Raw genomic sequence first — 17,828 nt, forward strand, 5'->3', positions numbered from 1 at the left:
CTGACCCATGTCCAGATTGTCCACCTATCCGCAGTCATTATCTAAACAGCCTAACCTCGTGACCTTTAGAAAAAGTGTTGCATGGTTCGCTATCAGCCCATCTTCATTTGGCTCCATGTCTTTTTTTAATCTGACCACAGTAAATCTCATCCCAGCGCCTCGCAGATAAGATGCGTTTCCTTGTTACTTACTGCTATAGTTCAATTATCCCGGTTAATAAATGGATCTCTGTATCACGACTGCTCGCTATGACTCGAGAACATAAATTCTTAATGCAGAATTGATCCAAGTCAGATTCCCTTTGGAGAATCAATCACGGACGATCGATACAACGCAATATGCCACTGGCCCACTGGTTTAGATGTGTATTTTATCAAACACATGAACTTTCCTCTTAAGCTCACGTTCCCAGCACGGAGACTTAATGCACGTGGAGGAATATGTCCGACGAGGGCTGACTATTGACCGTGGTAGACGATGTTAACAGGAGTGAACAATGCAGAAGGACTCATCTAAAAACGAACATACTGTATATTACAAATAGACACACAAGTGCTGCCGGTGGTGTCGGACAGCCCATTTGTTATGTACGACGATTCATTTTCGGCATGCACCAAACGCAAGAGTCCCGATGATAAATACTCCAGTGCATGTTTTGCCATGGTTCTTATTTTTACTCGTAAATACAGTCTTCCCGACCAACCACAAAACCCCTGAGCCGTCATCACATCACGTTTAGCTGTGAAATAAATGGTGCACTGCCTTGAATTTATTTTAGCTTCGGCCATATTTATTAGCTGGGAAGATTTCTTATTTTCATGGGGAGAGCAGTTTATTAAATCAGAAAAAGCCTTAAATCAGGACATATGTCAACTGTTTCTCATCTATCGCAGACCTTCAGTTATGATGGAAGCCTTTCATTTGAGTTGCTCTGCTATTAGAGATGAGGTAAACATGTTACCCGGCCGGAATTTCAAAAGGTGTTCTGAGGTCTCGTAGCATTGACTCAAGTTCTTTCTCCCGGATGGATTTATCTGCCACATAAATTCAGTCTTGGTCTGCTGCAGGTGCTCGTAGCACTACCTTATATGCTGTGTTGCCTCTTTTTATATGAAATCCATATCAAATCTGTGAAACTATGTTCCTGGTACTTTTAGGAATTATCCCCGGGACTGATAACCAGGCGCTGAGTTGTAAACGTGGGCGGACTCGACACACGCATATCTGGGAATTGAGATTGTTGTTTTTAAAAGCCTTTCAGTATGTAGCATGGCCAGTGTTTTGCATTATTGATATTATTGTAATACTCGTAAAAATAGGAGTCATTTATTTGTTAGAGTGTCTAATTCCTTTGTTCTGGAACTGTGTTGAATGTCTTTAACTGAATTGCAACCCAGACGGCAGATGACTCCGGGTAGGATCCGCACCGGATCGGTACCGAGGTCGACAGCACTGGTGCAGATTTGGCCCAGAACCGCCTGCTGTTTGGGAAATTATTCAAAATGGGGCGTGTCCAGTTTTATTTAAATTTGTATATTATAAGGGAGACCATTTTTGAATTTTGCTTAGCCTTCTCAATTCACAAAGGCCCTGCCCACACGAACATTGATATTTTTTGCGTTTTTGCGTTCGTTCATGCTAACGCAGTATCAGGTCACTGAAACCAAACCTTTCTGAAAAATCCCGCAAAAGATTTTCAGAAACTGTGGTTGCAGTGTTGTCATGTAGCCGATAAAAGATTTTGGCTTGTGATGCGTTTGCTGTTATCTCTTTTTTTAAGGCTGGGACGATTAATCGTGCAAGTGCACGTTTTCTGAATGAATGAATTTTTAATGAATTACGGTGAAATGCCACCATATCCATAACAAAAAAAAGAAGTACCATTACAAATGCTATTCCAGGATATGTCTATAAGCATATAACGTCGCTGTCCGATGAAAACCATGTATGTCCATTTTGCCGATTTTGTGATTTTTCGACGGATTGAATGGTCAGGTTCATTTCCATATACAGTATGCTTCACATATCTAAATGGACAATGAAAAGTTGTGAAATCATGTCATCTGATTTTCACATATATCCATTTGGTGTCAAAGCTGTCAATCACGCCGCATATCTCCCGCCATGTGGCAGGGACGATATTTACATTGCTGTTCCGGTCAGTAGTTCCCGTGCGGATCTGGCCCAATACCCTTCCTCAGTGCGCTGTGTTGTTAGCGATAATCTCCTTTTCAGGCATCTGATTGGCCAATGGTTAGGGTCATATTGTCACCTGCTGGTTTGGCATGCTGTTGACAGTACCTCATAGCATGTTTTTGTGTTGTCATATGGGCGACCAGTGTACATATGAGGCCAAAGTTTGATCATATGTGACCCTGTCTGTAAAAACCCAGATAATGTTGTTTGTTTTTGTTTTTTTACAGAAAATCATTCAACATAATATAAAGAACATTCTGTGAAATTATAACATTGATATATTTAATATTGACTCAGTAAGGTCATGTCAAAGATTTACATCAATGTGAAATCAATAAGGAGAAATCAAACTTTGATGCTCCAAATCTCATTTTTAGATTATGAGACTTTACCCTGCATTTTACAAATGGTCTAAGCTGCTATGATGAAAAACGGCACAACATCCAGACTTTCATAAAGAAACACTGTAACTTATCATATATTACAATACAAAAATGACTTCAGTTTTAAACATATGCACGTAAAGCAATTCTCATCCATGTTACTTAAAATGCAAACTTTCCTAGTATTAATATCTCACACAACCAGACAATCATTGGCACGAAAAAGACTTATTGAGTCACGTCGACCGAAGCGTCTAAAGACATTTCAGTGCCTAACATGAAAAGTGATCCTATTTTCTAAGAGCGAGGAAGAGAGAAAGAGAAGAAATATTTCATTAAGAAGCATCTGACTCTACTCTGAGTGCTGCCTCTCTCCAGCTCATCCATGAGAAGCCATATTTCCACCCGGTTATGGGACCATATTACCTATCGACTGCTTTATTATGCTTATTCGATTTGGTGTGATCAAGAAGGTTATTGAGGTGTCAGGCCCGAGTGCCAGGGCTGATAGAGGCTGTCTGAATGGCAGACGGTGCCCGTGAGAGCTTAGAAACACAGGCTGTATCTCAAGCTTAGTTCACACTCCAGGTCCTAATGCTTAGTTTGGATTTTTTGCTGAAATTGGCCGTTGTTCACATCATTATCATTTAAATGTGACTACCATTAGTCTCATGTGTGAACAATATACGGCCCCGAAGTGACCCGCATGCGCAGAAGATGTGACGTTATCCTGCAGTTTCCTGCTATTGCTCAAGTGGAAGGGGAGTTTACCCTAAAAACTTGACACATCAGTTTACATTTTTATACAGTTTTTTATACTACATACACATTTTCTGTATTTTCTGGATGTCTTTTATTAGAGAGACTGAAAATCAATTATATATGATCACTTAAACATTGCAAAAACAATAAATCTAATTCTGGCATGGTGGCCTAAGACTTTTGCACAGTACTGTACTGGCTATATGTAAGTCATGTATAAGGTGACAAGAAATAAATGGTCACTAACATTAAAACCCCAGACTTCATTAATAAAAGAGTGACATTTCAGCCTGACAGGTCTTCATTAGGCTAAACAAGAGAAATGGTTTATTATTTCACACCGCTTTACAGAATAAATTGTGGTACTAGTGGATAATTTCAAAACAGTAATAACTTTGTGGGCCATTAATAGTTAGCCTCAGCCTTAGACGTCACGCCCACAGACAATTACTGGTGAACTGGAAACACTTTAGCAGATTTAAAGTCGTCGTCTGATTGAATTATTAAGGGTCTGTTCCAATTCGAAGGCTGGATCCTTTGAAGGACGCAGACTTTGTGGGCAATGACTCTTGCCCCGAATGGCAAACTCTGAGGGCGCACCGGAGTCGTATTTTGTGACATACTCGATCATCACACCAGAAGTAGGAAGAGAAGTGATTGTCTGATTGCTCTTTTGCAAGGACATAAAAGATACCATCAAGGGGGCGCTGATGAGCACATTTTGGAGCGTAAAAATGACAGATGGGACACCCTATGGACTCATAGACTAAGCAAGCACAGGCAAATTAAGGCCACAAGACCGAAAGTCCACATGAAGTGCGCCATTTGAGACAGGACCTCTGTCTTCAAAGGATGCAGACTCCGAAGTCCACGAAGCAAACTGAAATGAGACGGTCTAGCCCACAGAGGGAGTAACATCTATGTTCACACCCACCACGCCTGTCAGCAGGACACAGCAGCAGAGACGTTTCATACTTTTTAAAGCAACACCAAAGAGTTTTGGCTCTTTGCTCCCCCTACAGGTTAGAAGCGTAATTGTCCATTACCCACTGGCATAAATACTGAGGCATAGCTGGCTCTGATTGGATTGTAGGTCTGCCGTAAAGCAAGTTTTTGTAGTATTCACTCGGACTACAGGACCGCTACCCGACGGTTGGAAACTTCTTTAGTGCGGTTTTGGCCGATAGAGGGCTGCAAAGCGAATGTGAAAGTGCTGTTCACCCTGTTTAGAGTGGATGAACGACTGAAACTGTTTTGGAAGCGTTATTTTAATGTAAAAAAACTCTTTGGTGTTGCTTTAATAGGGGTGCACCGAAATTTCAGTCGCCGAAAATTTCGGCCGAAATGGCATTATCGGTTTTGGGCCTAAATAAAAAAATCCAGCCGAAAAAGTCAACCAAAAATGAATGTCAACTGCGCCCCTCCCATCCGTGCGCTAGCGCTTGGGTTTCACTCACGGTGATCAGTCGTCTCCCACCCCTCCCCTTCATGCTCAAGCAGGTTTCACTCACGGTCGAGCTGTTTGCACGCATCTGCAAAGATTAAGCATGTCTTGATGTGTAAACTTTAGAGAGAGTCGCACGTCTCATACTGTAATCCATTAACATACATTTGGCGAATAAAGCAATGAAACACAACGTAACGTTTTATGTGGAGCGACTGTTGCGCTGTTTGAGATTCAACGTAAACTCTTTCTGTTATTGACAGGGCACATATAAACAAAATTATCTCCACAGTATTCTTTTTCTAATAAAACATTTGTTTATGTCTTAAAGGATAAGTCCATTTTCTTAAAAGAAAAATCCAGATAATTTACTCACCACCATGTCATCCAAAATGTTGATGTCTTTCTTTGTTCAGTCGAGAAGAAATTATGTTTTTTGAGGAAAACATTGCAGGATTTTTCTAATTTTAATGGACTTTAATAGAACCCAACATTTAATAACTCAACACTTAACTTTGAACAGAATGTTGCCAGTAATAACATAAATTTAAAATCTTGTTTTACAGTGTACAAATATACAAAAATAACAGCAACATGCACAGTATTACAGCAATAATATTAATTCACATCATTTATACTAGTAAAACAGTGACATAGACTTTTATTTTTGGAAAATATACATTTTTAACTGTTGTAGCCAAGGAGGTGAGGCATATGATGGATCCTTCATGATTTCACGGAAAAAATGAAGGAAGCATTTGGAAGCCAGGCTTCTAAAGGATTCCCGAATTGAGATAGCCTTTGTCGCAACGTGGTAATGTCATTGGCCTTCGAATATGGCCTTCAGAGGATGCAGCATTTGTATTGGGATGCACCCTGAATTAAATACAGCATTTCCAGCAGCAGGGTTCCCACACCTTAGATAACTTCAAATTCAAGGACCTTTCAAGGACTTTCCAGGTCCAATTCCCTCAAATTAAAGGACTAAATGTGGGGACACATTTGAAGTGAAAGCGAGGTTACAATGTGTTACCTTTAAAGATACATTGTTACAGTTCCCTTTTGAGGGAACTCTCGCTGTGTCACTGCGGTGACACTTTGGGGATGCTTCCAAGAGTAAGTGTGTCTGAATGTGTATATCAAATTCAACCAATGGTGAGGCTTAACAACAAAGACAGGGTGATGCTGGAGACAGGAAGTATATCTCTCTCTAAAATATTGCCAAAGACGGCGTTACCGGGATGCAAAAAGCATGGCAAGGAAGACGCAGCTTCTCGTTGTCTTCTCAGGGAACAACAGTTGCATATATATTATAACCCGAGACGTCTTCATGTGTCAAACAATATTATGCAAAAAAGCATTTTGGTATGAATCAACACTCGCATACAGAAGATATAAGCATTTAAAGCAAACAGTTTAGCGCGTGTGCTTAAAACGTCTAGAATTTTTATGATATTATCCTACACTACACAGGGAATAATATGGATTTTTTCCAGAAAACTTCTTGCATAAAATAGTTTCAAGCACTTTTAATGACCTTTATCTATGTATGTATATTTTCAAAAACTTCGCAGGGCCTTGAATTCCCCCTCCCCAGATTCACAAACTTTCAAGGATTTCAAGGACCCGTGGGAACCCTGCAGCAGACATGTATGTGGCATTTTTAAACTGTCCGTCTGGAAACAACACAAAGTCGTCTGTTCCAAGAAGAAAGTCGTCATGTTTACATCGTTGACAATTATTTATCAAAATCAAATAAACACTGCGTTTCTACAAGTATGTGAAGTTCACACCATAAAGTATTTTAAAAGAAATCCACGAGTTTTGCTTGAAGCAATTATTGCATTGGTTCTCAACCTTTTTCACTTCAAGGCCTTCCAGTTGCCCACAACAATATTTGAAGGCCCCCCACTTACAAATTTTTTCCATATAAATTTAACCAGAGTTTGAAATGACTAGACAGATGTATATTCGCTACTAAAATGTTTAAAAAAATAAGAAACATCTTATTTTAATGCTTTTTTGTCAAATTTTTTAAAAATTTTAAGTCATCTTGAGACCCCCTTGGAAATCTGCTGAGGCCCCCCTGGTTGGGAAACACTGAATAGTGGACTCTGAAAAAAGATATTTTAACGTTTGCCATTGGTGTTATAAACTTTAGAGACGTTTGTGAATGATGGTTGATGCAGACATTCACGCTCCTACACGCGACGCAGCACAAAGAGAAACTTGATTGGTTGCTGTATGTGTCAGTATGGCCTATTCACCTTATTCCGCCACGCCCCTTTTTAATTCTTCGCTCTTCCGCATTTTGTCAACCGACTTCCACTGCTAATATGGCACAGTGCATTCGGTGGTTAGTTTGGTGGTTAGAAGATTGTTTGTAGTTCACTATAACTTTAGCCAAATGACAAATATCGCTACTGCTGTTAATGTTTTAAATTAGGAGCACGGAGAAAACTTCATAAGACGCTCGGATAGTCTTATATTGTCCCATCAATCGTCTCGTGGTTAGACGATATGAAGCGGCCGCGGCAAGTAACCTATGGGACATATTACCTCGTCCTGTCAGGAGTTGATGGATCAGCATTGGAAATTATTAAAGTACTTATGCCTACCAATATTTACACAGTGATTTCGTCTTTTTTAAAGCAAATGTGCACCTTAGCCAGTCCAATAACTACTTCGTTTTTATGTGGTACCATGATAGAATTCATTTGCAAACTTGCCAACACTTATTCCTTCAAATCAGGAGACTTAAATCCTTTTAAGTGGAATCTACAAAGCTCACATATGGTTTAAGAAATTCCTTACAGATCATATCTGATCACACTGTAAAGGTTTATATAACTGCATGGGAGGTAACATCTGATCACATAGTAAATGTTTAATATAACTGCATGACATGTAACAGCTGATCACATTGTAAAGGTTTAATATAACTGCACAACATCTGATCACATTGTAAAGGTTTAATATAAATGCACAATATCTGATCACAATGTAAAGGTTTAATATAAATGCACAACATCTGATCACATTGTAAAGGTTTAATATAATTGCACAACATCTGATCACATTGTAAAGGTTTAATATAAATACACAACATCTGATCACACTGTAAATGTTTAATATCACTGCATGACATCTGATCACATATGAAGCTTTAATGTAACTTTACAACAGGTAAAGCAAGACCACCCCGCAACAAACCAAGACACAGCTCCATCGGAGCCACCAGGAGCCGATCCCAAGTGTTTATCTGGAAGCTGTTGGTGTATGTACTGGTAAAGTGCTTGGCGACTGTGTAATGGATGCAATATCAACCCTCTGTAAAGCTGACACAAAGATGGTTGTTTCTCAGCAGAGATATGTACATTTGTGCCAGCTCAACACATTGAAGCAGTTTCTCGGACAGGGTTTACAGGATTAGGATTTAATTATATTAGGACATTTTAGTTTTTACAAACAAACCCTACAAAAAAACAAGACTGGTGCGCATCTTGTGACAAAACAATGGCACTCATATATGTTGAGGTATGTCAGTAAAAGGTGTTTTTAAATTATTGTAGCTCAAATATGCATTTTAGCCTGGGACCAGCATAAGCCCTGTCAGGGAAACTGCACCATTGTTTTCCCATATCAGATGTAGGTTGCTTCAGGTTGAGTTGTGATTTTAAAGTGTAGTTGTGGTCAGAGACGGATGGATCCTCCCATTGTGTTTCTGCATCACAGTTTAGGAACATGTTGATTGTATCATCCTCACAGTTGTCCTCTGCTTCACTACACATCAATGCATCTGTGAAAACAATATAACCATAAACAGTTTTATGTTAGTATTTAAAATAAACTTGCATCATGAGAATTAATATATAAATGGCACCCATACTTAAAGGCGGAGTCCACGATGTTTGAAAAACGCGTTGGAAAAGGAGACGGGCCGACTACCAAAACACACTTATAGCCAATCAAATCAAATCAAATGCCGGTTTGCGTATATGTGGGGCGGGTCTATCAACAGAAGGTCCAGATTCTATTGGGGTAGGGGCGTGTTTGTTTAGGTGATTTCAAATATCAACATTAGCTTTCAAACATCATGGATTCCGCCTTTAAACAGAACAGTGTGTAAGAGAGAGATGCATTAAAAAGAGACAGTAACATTATACACACAACCTTTAACTTCAGTGTTAAATAATACGTTATTTAATAGGTCATTATCAATATCTGAATGAGAAATGAACTGACATTCTAGCATCTGAAATCTTAGTAACTTGTAGGAATCACGTGGGCTACTGTAAGAATGCAATGTACTATAATATCTCGTTGTACTATCGTAAATATAAAAATATAGGTGGACAATTAAAACCATTCAAATAGTTGCATTTTATAAACTAACGTTACTGATCTTAAGTGTATTTGTAGAACGGACTTCACAAATCTAACTTTAGGCGAACGAGCACAAAGTTAGCTAAGATAGCTTACCTGAAACTGGCCACCTTTTCAACACCCGGCGTGGTTTAAAGTTACCGGAACATCGTAGTCGAACCATTACTTGGGATAAGGGTGTTCCTCAGTTTGCTTAAAATTGGTAAGAAAGAAACATAAAGGCGCTCGAGTGAGCTTTTTAAGCTTAACGCGTCGCCTTCAGTCACTGTCTCAGCTGCTCATCGTCTATGCGCCCGGTGTTGAACGTTGACAAAATGAGCGAAATGGCGCCGCCCATGTTGTCGTGAAAAATAAGGTGAATTCAAAGCAGCCATGGTTTCCAGACTTTCAGTATGGCTACGCAAGACTACTAAAATTTAACTCTTTCCCCGCCATCGATGAGTTATCTCGTCAATTAAGAGAAAACATTCGCATAAAAAAGTGTTCCTGATGAATTTTAATGTATATCTGTAATACCGCGATTATCCACTAGATGGCACACTTACCCAATTTACAAAAAACTGAAGCAAAAACGTTATTTACTAATTTTAAATTCTGTGTATGTTTTGATAATCGTTCTGAATCTGATCCCTTACAAAATTCCTTCACAAAAATGCAATCATTTTAGCTTTTTGCTAAAAAGTTGTATTTTTTTAAATAAAATAACCATATTTAAAGCTGCGTTCAGACCAGCCGCAGTAGAGGCGTCAAGCGCGAGTGATTTCAATGTAAAGTCAATGTGAAGACACGTTGACACGGGTCTGGAGGTCTCGTTTAGCGCCGTGCGAATTGAGCGTTGCGGCGTGAAACGCACGAGTTGAAAAATTTGAACTTTGGCGGAAAAAAGCCCCACGTTAACCAATCAGGAGCTTGCTCTAGTACTGACGTGATTACAGAAAGCGAAGTCGCAGTAGCCCCTCCCAGGACGCAAATTTCCACGTGAATGTCTCGATGACTAGAATTTTACGCGCGGCTTTCACGTGCAAATGAAGCAAGAAAACTCAAAATGTTCAAACCGCAAACTAGTCGCGATAGACGCAAATTTTGACGCCTTAAACGCGGCTGATGTGAACCCACGGTAAGAGTTTATAAGCAGAGAAAAATATATAGATAGGATGAAATGTTTTTTTACCATTTTATTTGTTTGTGTATTGTTTGTTTAAAAGCAGAGGGTCTGTTCTTTCATTTAATATGATTATATATTTTTAAAAGAAATCTTTTCTGGATGGCATTTTGTGAAACTTTTGTGAAAATCACAAAAAATGCTTGCGGGCAACTTTTCAAAAAAAGGCTGGCAGGGAATGAATTAACTACTGCTAGATTTGTACTGAATGAAATTATGATCTTCATGTAACCAATTTTATAATAAACTTATTTTAGTATTTTATTAATTATATTTATTAAACAAGTGATGACACTCCCAAACAAGGTCATTCATGAAACCCGGACACATACTGTTAGGTTTATTTAAATTACCTTAACAATAATTAAGACACGTCAGACCAAGAATTCAGGTTTAAATCACTCGCGAGGGAAAGAACCAGAGAGATTTCTCATCAAGAAATACTCAAGCTGTCTCTCTCCGATTCTTTGTCTGCAAGCTCTTTTTATAAGATGGGTTGACACCCAAAAAGATAAGTGCAAGACAACATACGTCATGGATTTTTAACACATACACACACACATCTGAAAACATCCAAAAAACCAGACATAGGTAAGAGCTGAGTTCGAAACAGATAAACAACTTTCCACCACCCTGAACTGGAGGTGGAGGTGTCAAAACCACAAAGTACAGCTTGTGCTCTTCTCCTATCTATGTGGCTAAAAGAAAGAATGCAAAACATAGTTTGTTTTCTATTACAGAGAAAACCTTAATAAAAATACATCTATTAAAAAGAAACACATCTATAAATGATAATAAAATCATTTTCTCCAACATTCCCTCCTGTTTATCATTTATCCTGTTTCTTTTTCAGTTACACCCCGCTACCTTCTAATGTACTTTAGTAATCAACTATCTTTAATAGAAAAATAAAAGCATAGCAAACAAAAACATTATATCATTGTATCAGTTTTAACTGAAATATTGACTCGTGAAAATACTTCATAATCATCATCCATTGCAAAGTTTCCCATAAAATACATGTCTAAAAACATAGAATGAATAATTTTTTTCATTAATTTCATAACACAGGGTAACACACAGCTCAGAGACATGCAAATCAGGAACAACACACACTTTCAAAAGGCGTTTACCCGACAACCCTCCAAACAACCATTTGGAGACACCATTAGCTGTAACATAGTCTTTCTCAACGGCTTCACTGTTAATTCTTCTTTGATATCTTTCAATGCTGCCGTGGTACTATTAAGAAATACCTCAAATCGACAGTCAATGGTTTCCATTCTCAGCATAGGTTTTCCAATTCCTAGCCAAGGAAAAAGAGCAAGTCCAACTTTCTGACCGTTGGACCATAGCTTGTGGTCGTTGGGTACATCCATTCCCCACAGGGAGTCCTGTTTCTTGTAGAGATCTCGTTTGGTGCGATGTTGAGCGTCCTTCGCGGTGATGATGAAAGAGTGATCTGTTGGTAGGGCGGGGCACACCGGCCCTTCCACCCAGTAGAAAGATGATAATAAATGTCTAAGCCACACAACCACACAAAGTTCATCTGTGGGGTGGTTCCCATGACATTGGGTGCGTTGAAATAATTTGTACACACAACTCCTCTGTTAGCTTCGGATTGTCTAAAATGTCCTGTTTGATTTTTAGTACAAGGCATGAATATGCGCTTACAGTTCTGTTTCGGCACTTTTCCAAGATAAATCTCATCTCCCAAAGTCACAGTGTTCTCATAACAAATACATTGTGCACTTGGAGGAACGTGGACTGGAACGTACATTTTATCACTAACATTAAACGGTACGCTCATAAAGTTCTTAAAAGTCAGTTTCTTAATATCCACATGAGGTGGCAGGCGATTTGCAAAGTCATGTTAAGAAACTGCAGTGAATAAGCTGATACCAGACATTCAGGAAACCGGCCAGAAACATCTATCACGGGTTCAGGAACTACATGCAGATTCATTCCTGACTTGGGCTTTTTTGAACAGACATAACAGTTTGTGTGATTTCTGTGTTGATCTCGTAGGTGTTCTGATACTTTCCTTCTTTCATCTGCTGCCACTTGCCTCTCTCCTTCCTCTTAAGCTCATCCTGCTTCTCTTGCTTCGTCCAGCCAGGCGGGGTCTCACACACCAGCATGGTTGCTAGAATCACACACAATGATTATTTTCAGAAAATCAGCCATTTCTTCTGTTCTGTGTAGACAGGACAGTGCTAACTAATTTTACCTACAATATCTTCTAGGTTAAACTTCCCTTGCTCCCGTGAAAAATAAACAGGGGTCACAAAAACAGTCTTCCGGGTCCACTCACTTACCCACACTTCTCTTACCTAGATTAACTAAACAACTACTTCACTGTCCTGAACAGAACAAACCAACTGTTTCTTGATGTGGCTGAGATGTATCCACGAAGGTCTTTCTGCAATCTTTACTGCTGTTGGTGTGGTTATAAGAACTTGATAAGGGCCTTCCCACTTCGAGCTGGACCAGTTTTTCGTTTGATGACTTTGATTAAGATGTAGTCACCTGGCTGGACAGCTGCTTCCTGTATGACAGAGAGAGGAGAAAATCTGGCAGTATGTTTGCTTGTAACACTTCTCATTTAGAAAAAATTGCTTTTAAATAATCACTAAAGTTTTATTCTTCTTCATTCTTCTGCAAAGGGGAGGTTAGCAGGGACATTCCAAAACTTATCTCTAATGGAGTACGTCATTTCACAGTTAGAGTTATTCTGATATATAACTTCACTAAAACAATACAGTTTCATCCATACATTTATTTTATTTATTTATTTTTTCCCTATTCTTTTACCGTGGCATTTATTTATTTCACCAGTCCTGCAATTTGTGGATGATATGCACAATGATTCTTTAAAATGATATCTAGGTTGTTGCTCTTTATTACCTCATTCACAAAATGGGCACCATTGTTACTATATATTTTCTCAGGAATGCAATCAGTATTTGTATGGACCACTCTGATTCAATTCAATGAAGTCCATACAAAAATTCTGAAAAGGGTATTCTGGTTCCGGGAATTTACCTCTGAGTACTCTAACATTTCCTTGTGCATTATGCTTTATGGTACATGCTTTACAAAAATTTTTTTTAGTAGTAATTAAATCCATAGATTATAAAATGTTCATCTATTACTTTATACTCCCTCCTGTTGAGACATTGGCAAAGCCCATGGCTCAAACAATTAATTATCAGTTATTGACTTTCCCGTAGAGGTCTTCTTACCTCTCAGTTCCCATTGTTTTTCAAATCAAAAACAACAAATACACAACCAAACAAAAACAAAAACAACAACAAAAAAAATTTAAACAAAAAAAATTGAAAAGGCTTACTGACAACTGGTTGGACAGTTAATGATTTTCCTTTTTCCCAAAAGACATGCTCTTTTTCAAAGCTATTATTTCTCTGCAGCTTGTGCTGAATTTGTATTTAGCAACTTTCTTGTTTTTATAATTCGCTCTGAGCTAACCACAGCATATCCTGTGATAGTTTTTCCTGCTCTATCTTTATAACACGAACCATCTACAAACCACACTTCTCCTTCTTCTAATGGTTGGTCTTTTAGATCTGGTCTGGCCAAAACCAATTGATCTGTTAGTTCAATACAACAACGAGGTTCTCCTACAATTGCTGGGTTTAGTGTATTACACCTCTGAATGGGAATGTGTGGTTGTGAGATTAGCACGGTGATACAAGACATATGTCGAGCAGGTGATAAGAACTTCAGTTTAGGTTTTTAAAAGTAAAATATCTACAACATATGTAATTAAAAATTTCAAATGGTGAAATAAAATAATTTCAGCTAATACTTCTACACCCATTGCTGCTGCACAAACTGCTTGTACAGGGTGGTAGTGCTGGTATACCATACCATATTTAACTTCTTAGAATAAAAATCTACAGGTCCTAACTTTGTGCCATGTTTTTGTAACAACATGGAAGCCATTAATTTCATTTTTCAAACTACGGTTTGCACAAATTGTTTAGTGCAATCAATTAAAGCTAAACACAGTGGAAGAAACTAATTCTTGTTTGATCTTATCGAAAGCACCATTCACTTTCATTGTCCACTGAACTTCCTCTTTTAATGCAACTATTTGCAAAAGATCTTGTGCTTCCTCTAGATTTCTCACATCTTTAAAGGTGTTGATCATGTTACTCTTCTGCTGAGCCACGCTGTTATGGTATTATAATACTGGGGAGCTCTTTTAATAATTTTGTCTAAATCTACTCTTGCCCCTGCATATGATTGATATATAACATGTGCTAAGGCTTCAGGGGACGGGATTGGATCTGGCTCCATCGCCGTTGTGCGTACTACAGGGGTTGTTTTATTATTTTCCTGTCTACACACCACCATAATTTTTAAACTTTTATGCATTATTCTATACTTTTTTCTGTTTATACCTTCTTGTCTTCTAACACTTCCTTCAAACCATTCTCTTGCACTTAATATTTCTCGTTCTGGTTTGACTTTTCCTGTTTTAAACATTGCTTTCATCTCTAGATTTTCAACAAACTTTTTGCACTTCTTCATATACCTCACATTCTGATTTTACATTCTGAAATATTCTATACTATATATTATATATTAGTATACACTATATTAATTATTTAGTGTTCACGCAGTCACAAATTATTAGCAATCATAAATTCTTAGCAATCACAAATTATTACTCAATCTAAAATCATTAGCGATCCTAAATTATTCAGAATCATAACCTATTATTCGATCAAACACATACAATTAGCGATCCCCGGGGATTCAAATTGCAATACAACAATGCAACAATATAACTTTCGATTCACAGATAAAAAATCACTCAATGTGCCTACTTCAGCGTACAACTGGTTTTTAACACCGCTAGATTTCCAGCACACTGAGCACATCACAAACATATACACAGCAAATAACGCAGCAAAAACACAGCAAAAATACAGTAGAATAAACACTTCAGGGTTTATTCTCAACAATTTCTCAGTAAACACTTCTGGGTTTACAACACTCAGTAAATACTTCAGGATTTACTATCAACAGGGTAATACTTCAGGATTCCCTTAAAAAAAACAAAAAAAACAGAATAACCACTTCAGGGTCTATTCTTTCAGTAAACACTTTAGGGTTTACTTTTGGGGCGATACTTCAGGATCCCCTAGTCTTATTTCAAAACAAAATCAATAAAAAAACAGAATAAACACTTCACTACAGTAAAATAAAAAATTTCGGGATTTTAGCTCTTGGGGACTCTAACCCTCTGGCTGTTCGACTGTTATTTGGGACTCTAACCCAGAAACATTGGGGACTCTAACCACCAATTCAGCATCTTGGGCATCTAACCCTCAGCTGTTCAACAGTTCCCGGGGCCTCTAACCCACGATTATTGGATAAACACTTCTTCAGTAAATTTGAATTTCGGGATTTTAGCTCTTGGGGCCTCTAACCCTCTTTTGGCTATTCGACTGTTATCTGGGACTCTAACCCATACAAATTGGGGACTCTAACCACCAATCCAGCTTCTGGGGCCTCTAACCCTCAGCTGTTCAACAGTTCCCGGGGCCTCTAACCCACGATTATTGGGGCCTCTAACCACCAATTAAAATACCAATAAAGCAACTTACCCAATTCACTGCGCCTGATTTGTGTCTTGCTTCGAATTCCGTCAATCCGGGATCATCAGCAGAGGAAACCTAAATGCCGGCCTGGCGAGGAATTCTCACCTCCCAGGGCTTTGCTTCGAACTCTTAGACGAATTCGGCCGACGTCGGGCTTCGGCTTGTCTCCTCCACTGCTGATCTCCGGGTATGTTGGAATCCGGCTCGAAGGACCAAAATGTTAGGTTTATTCAAATTACCTTAACAATAATTAAGACACGTCAGACCAAGAATTCAGGTTTAAATCACTCGCGAGGGAAAGAACCAGAGAGATTTCTCATCAAGAAATACTCAAGCTGTCTCTCTCCGATTCTTTGTCTGCAAGCTCTTTTTATAAGATGGGTTGACACCCAAAAAGATAAGTGCAAGACAACATACGTCATGGATTTTTAACACATACACACACACATCTGAAAACATCCAAAAAACCAGACATAGGTAAGAGCTGAGTTCGAAACAGATAAACAACTTTCCACCACCCTGAACTGGAGGTGGAGGTGTCAAAACCACAAAGTACAGCTTGTGCTCTTCTCCTATCTATGTGGCTAAAAGAAAGAATGCAAAACATAGTTTGTTTTCTATTACAGAGAAAACCTTAATAAAAATACATCTATTAAAAAGAAACACATCTATAAATGATAATAAAATCATTTTCTCCAACACATACTGTTGTCATCTTTAACCATTTTAACAAACTAAACGGGAAAACAACCTGTTCACCTCATTTCGTCTCTTCATGTTTAATTTAATGTGGAATCGAGCTCACTTACGGTGTCTTACATGCAGGTTTCATTACCCTGGAACCATGTGGTTCCACTCACGGTACCGGCGGCAGCAAAACTTCATTATCAGTATGCTCTGCAAATATGCTTTCTACATGCTCGTTTAGAAACGAGCGTGCTCGGTCATTTAGCCGGCCGCCATGTGTTGTAATGGAGAGAAAAAAGGGTGGAAAATGGAAAAGGAGAAAGAAAATGCTCGAGAGGAACATGAGGAGCGGCGAGGAGGAAGCTGTTAGACAGGCCTGTTAATTGAGTCAGTGAGATGGAGCGTGGAGTGTGTTTGTCTGAGGACCGGACGACCTTCACCACAGACTCGAGCATTAATTAGCGCTTTGTGTTCAGGTGAACTCCTCCCAGCCAAATGAGGAGGTGATGCCCTCCTCCTCCTCCGCAGGTGTAATGCAGTCTCCATCTGTAATCAAGTCCTCCGCACCTTCCCTTATATTGCCTTTTAATTATGGATAAACCTGCTGATGGCTGGATGCAAACATTTGCCTAGTTGTGATGGAGGATCATTAGCTTTCCTTATCTTGTATTTTATTTGTTTCACTAGGTTTTTTCCACTGACTGCATCGATTTGATCCTCCCGAGTCTCGCTTCTGCTGATAACGATGATTTGGCCGGCTGTTGCCGTATCGCAGATTTGCGGTGATTTCGGCGATCCGGCTGCCAGGTTTTCGCTCACGCGTAATAACATCGCAACGCAAATAGAGCACGAGCTTAGATCTATGTTTGCATTTTTTATCATCACCTGTCTGATTCCCTTTGAGCGTGGATGACAAATCCACGGCTCTCTGTTCGGCTAAAACTGTCTGCTTGTTTATTTACTTTTTTATTTATTTATTCCAGGAGAAGCTTCAAACGCAATGTCATGAGCAGATTTAACGGTTAAGGGACACAAAGCCAGTGATCTGACAGGTATCAAAAAGTGGAAGGAAAGATTTTTAGCAGCAATATTTAATGAAATTAAAGCATAGGAAGTAGAAGGGAATTAAAAACATTTGTGGCCCAGTTCTTTAAAAAAAGGATGTTGATGCTGTA

General features: G+C 38.8%; 1 protein-coding gene and 1 long non-coding RNA gene across 10 annotated transcripts in view; one reads left to right on the forward strand and one right to left on the reverse strand.

Moving 5' to 3' along the window:
* Window positions 1-17,828, forward strand: part of robo2 (roundabout, axon guidance receptor, homolog 2 (Drosophila)) — a 630,465-nt gene that overhangs the window by 96,687 nt on the left and 515,950 nt on the right. The window lies entirely within an intron of this gene.
* On the reverse strand, window positions 8,262-9,520 carry LOC141361579 (uncharacterized). Its single transcript, XR_012367713.1, has 2 exons — window positions 9,268-9,520; window positions 8,262-8,584 (listed from the first exon to the last, which is right to left on the reverse strand). It is a non-coding gene; the product is annotated as an uncharacterized lncRNA (long non-coding RNA).

This window comes from Misgurnus anguillicaudatus, chromosome 24 (assembly GCF_027580225.2).
Source record: "Misgurnus anguillicaudatus chromosome 24, ASM2758022v2, whole genome shotgun sequence".
In the NCBI taxonomy this organism is placed as follows: domain Eukaryota; kingdom Metazoa; phylum Chordata; class Actinopteri; order Cypriniformes; family Cobitidae; genus Misgurnus; species Misgurnus anguillicaudatus.